Source organism: Tachysurus fulvidraco, chromosome 17, assembly GCF_022655615.1.
Source record: "Tachysurus fulvidraco isolate hzauxx_2018 chromosome 17, HZAU_PFXX_2.0, whole genome shotgun sequence".
In the NCBI taxonomy this organism is placed as follows: domain Eukaryota; kingdom Metazoa; phylum Chordata; class Actinopteri; order Siluriformes; family Bagridae; genus Tachysurus; species Tachysurus fulvidraco.
Genome location: NC_062534.1, coordinates 22,388,277 through 22,393,403, shown reverse-complemented (window position 1 = coordinate 22,393,403; position 5,127 = coordinate 22,388,277).

Here is a 5,127-nt window from a genome sequence, read left to right as displayed (position 1 = left end):
GCTTGTGGGAAGAAACTGTCACGCAGTCTGGTCGCGAGGGCCCGAATGCTTCGGTACCTTTTGTCTTAAAAAAAAAAAAATAAAAAAAAAAAAACTGGAAAAAAATGGAATATATATGGAATACACACACACACACACACACACACACACACACACACATATATATATATATATATATATATATATATACACACATACAATTGATATTTAGAAAAACATTAAAAACAGCATGAATAAACAATAATCATAATAAAAAGAGAAAGTAAGAAAAGAAAAAAGGAGAGTAAGTGCAAACTGAAATAATCATCCAGAATCTTTAACTTGAGCCCCACCTCCAACTGGAGTCTGAATCTGGCATCAAAATGTCTGCTTTAAGATGCAGCTAGACCACTTTTTTTTTTTAGCTCTTTCTTTGATTTTATAGATAACGGATTGTCAGAACCTACAAAAACATCTCGATACGGTTTGATGCGAGTGATTAGATCTACAGTTTGTACAGCGCTGAACTGGATGCTATCAAACACCTTTACCTGGTAGCTACAGTGCAGTAAAAACCTTAAACACAAATAATCCTGCATCAAACATTTCCTGGCTGATTGAGTAGATTCAGGAGAGAGGCAAATGTTCCTCAGGTCTTTTCTTTTCCAAGCAGGTGTAAGGCTGTAATCCTGAGCTTTTTTCCTCGACCTTCTGGACCTTTTGACTTCTAAAAATACTTTTGCACTTGAAAACCTCATCCACGACCTCATCCACGGACTTTAAGGAGATTTCTAGGAAAAACACACAAAGGATAAAAAGAGCTCCGCCCTGCCTCGTCCTCGCGGTTACAGCTAATAAATCGCATATTTCTCTCCAGTAGCACAGTGTCACACACAATCACACCCCCTGATGTGTGTATCTATCAGCAGCATGAAGTCTGTGAGCGCTGAGTGATGTGAAAAGCTCAGAAAAAAAAATCAATAGCGCTGCTTTCAGAGACGGAAGGTGTGCAATTAATCCGTCGTGTAACCCGCTCTGGAGAATGAGCAACAAACCGGCTTGTTAACTCGTTAACCCAGCTTCCGTCTGAATACGCACCACGTGGCACTCAGAGGTGCGTAAACCATTTGCAGGATGATGTTCACACGTTTCGGAGGCACGTAAACGAGAGACGGACGGCCGAACGAGAAAAAGCCGGCTTTATCTCAGACGTGGATGTGAACGGTAATTAGGCGAAGTAACAAGCTAACAAAAACATGACCCAATAATACAGCATCCATTAGCAAGTGTGAACATAACAGTAAAGGCTAGCGTGCTTTCACAGCTTCACTGTATTCACAGGAATGAAAGCAGCCCAGGATGCAGAGTAAAGGGCCTGAAATGACTACAAAGATCAACAATGCTGCCTGTAAATATACGAGCGAACAAATCTCACGATGGAGGTAGAACTAGAAAAACAAGATCGTGACCACATGTATACCTTTTCCACCAGAAAGAACCAGGTCCTGGTTCAGAGCTAGTGCTGGTTCAAAGTTGGTTCCACTGGCGAATCTTCTAAGAACCGGACAGCATCACCGAGCCGAGTCTGACGTCACTGTATACGTGTCACGTTACACAGCAATATTAACAGCAGCGGCAAACACAAACACAACATCAACAATGGTGGATGTTGCTTTACTGTTAAAGCTTTGTGAACCTACATTGGCCTACAAACGCAGCTAATCCAACGTGTACGTGCAGTTCCATGTAATCTGTATAAACGGAGGTTGTAATCGAGAAAGCCTTAGCATGTAGCTACCTACTATCATGTGTGCTGATAATGTATCATATTGCGGTAAAGTAAAAGTCTATTAAACATTAGTACATTTAGGTACATTATCAAATGCGCTAACAGTAGCCCCGCCCACAGCCCCTAACACAAGCTGTCCTTAAGTCTAGACCAGCCACGTTTTGGTGCTACTTACGAACCACTTTTCCTGGTTCAGAGCCGGTGCTTTGGCTGTCGAAAAAGAAAGAACTGGTTCTAAATTAGGCTCCGAACCAGCACTCAAACTGCCTCGGTGGAAAAGGGACAATGATGTACCGTATCGTCAAATACCGAACTGTTCACGATAACAGAATATCGAGTGATCGGTATCGAACGTATTGGATCGCTACCTGAAAAATCATGACCTACTGTATCGTATCATATCGATTATTTATACCGACCCGAATCGAATCGTAGCAGATTGGTCAAATATGATATAGTCAAATATGGAATCATTCAGACTCCGTGTTCTCAGCTAGCGCTGCATTTGTAATTACACACGGCTAGCGCTTATCTGGACTAATCAGCTGTTAGATGTCATTTTCCTGCCAACCAAAACATGGGACTGTTTTTTCAACCATATCTTCAGTGTAGAAGGAGGCTGCATTTAATGCCACCGTGCTTTGGTTTCAGCCCGATAGAAGACAGAGATGAACTGATGGATCAGATGCGACTCCTGCTGGATGACTTCACTCTTCATTTCTGATCGATTTCAAGACAAAATCTAATATCAAGTAACGATGGCTGATCATGTGTCCATCTCACGAGGACCTGAGCAAAGTTAAAGGTTCAAACTCTTCCTCATTAAGAGGAGGCGAGTCGCTCTCGCTCTAATCACACCCGTGGGATTAGTACTTTTCCCACTCGGATATGACAGTCTAGCAAAAATAAAAGGAAATAAATCTCATTTGTATTTTATATGTTTAAACCTAGACGATAAGGCATGACACATTTATGGCAGCTTCGGTCCTCTCTCTGGGTTTCATTGTACACTCAAACGAAATCAGACGGATTCTGACAGACTTCAGACTCCATCCTGTCATCTGCAGAAAGCTTTTTAAACAGCCGAATCAAGTCGTTTTTAATCGTCCCGATGTCTTCTTGGCGCGTTTCCTGTTTCACATTGTGTCCGTCTGTCAGAATCACTCTCAAGATCGCATTCATACTGCATCAAAATAAATGTCACAACGCATTCACAATGGCAGCATTCACGACGCGGGACGTAACGGCGGCTTCTATCACAAAGCGGCTCGACGGGTTTGATGGATCAAAAGGCAAAGTAATGGAATTAACATTTGCTGTATTTCTTGATGTGCCGCAGCAGGACGATGATTCTGAATCGTTTCCGATTAAAAGCAACGCTCGACTGGCATTTGGGTTTTGAGTCTCAGGTTCTCGCTCTTGGCTGACAGGACTGGAACCTGAAAGGTCTGGTCTTCTGCTGAGCACAGAAACCTCAGGGCATGACATGTGAGATGCTTTTCAATTCATCAGGGTTGTATAGAGTGACTGAGTTCCAGTCAGCTTTAGTCTGAACGTCTGATTTCATCTTTGTTTTCCACACCAACTGATCACCATCTTGTGAAAAATCTTAACCAGGCCGCAACAAACAGGACCAAGGAACGGACGACCCAACCAACCAACCAACCAACCAACCATCCTACCAATGAATGAACAAACAAACGAACAAACCAACCACCATCATTGTGAGGAACCTTGAGCGTATCCCAGGAGCCTCAGGGCAAAATGAAAGGTAGAGTCTGGACAGGATACCGGTCTATCACATGGTACGATCGCGCGCACACACACACACACACACACACACACACACACACACACACACACACACACACACACACACACACACACACACACACACACACTCTTACAGACAATTTAGAGAAGCCAATCAATCTACAGTTTGGACTGGGGGAGGAAACTGAAGAACCTGGAGGAAACTCCTGAGGCACAGGGAGAACCTCATGGCACGGCGCACATGGCGAAGGCAAGAGTCAAACCCCGACCTTGGAAGATCTGCACGATTTTATAAACTACATCATTTCCACATGATTGGATGAAGACTGAAAGCTCAAATCTCAGACCTGTTCACTTAAAAAAAAGTGGAGTCAGTGTTGGTAATGAAATCATATGAAGTTTATTTATTCAGTCAAATTTGGTCAAGTTTATCCCAGTACTTGTAACACACAAGTATCTACATCTACACAAATGAAAACAAACACACACCTGATCTGTCTGGGTATCGTATCTCTGGAGCTCGAGTGAAGGATCGTTTCGTATCGGTCGGCTGTGTTTATAAAAGGAATTATAAAAAGGTCCTGAAATGGTTCTTGTATTAAACACACACACACTTACACTTACACACACACACACACACACACACACACACACACACACACACACACACACACACACACACACACACACACACACACTGTTCTGTCTAAACAGCATAGAAATATCTGCTTATATATAGAAAGATTTATATAAATGTATCAGACTCTTTGGAGTAAAGAAGAAACCAGGCACACTTACACACACTTACACACACACACTCACTCCCTCTCCTACACATAAACACACTCACTCCCTCTCCTACACACACACACACACACACTCACTCACTCTCTCTCCTACACACACAAAAGTCTCACTCTCTCTTCCTCTCCCCCACACATACCCCCTCACACACACAGAGCCAGTCTCACTCTCTCCTTCTCTCCCACACACACACAGTCTCTTCTCTCTTTCTCTCCCACACACACACAGACAAACACTCTCTCTCTCTCCCTTTCTCTCTCCCACACACACACACACACACACACTTACACACACACCCACTCACGCTCTCTCCCTTTCTCTCCCACACACACACACACACACACAGTCTCACGCTCTCTCCCTTTCTCTCCCACACACACACACACACACACACACACCCACTCACACAGAGTCTCACGCTCTTTCCCTCTCACACACACACCCACTCACGCTCTCTCCTGCACACACACACACAGTCTCATGGTCTCTCCCTTTCTCTCCCACACACACACACACACACACACACACACACACACACACACACACACACACACACCCACTCACGCTCTCTCCCTTTCTCTCCCACACACACACACACACAGTCTCACGCTCTCTCCCTTTCTCTCCCACACACACACACACACACCCACTCACACAGAGTCTCACGCTCTCTCCCTCTCACACACACACCCACTCACGCTCTCTCCCACACACACATACAAACACCCACTCACGCTCTCTCCCTTTCTCTCCCACACACACACACACACACACACTCACGC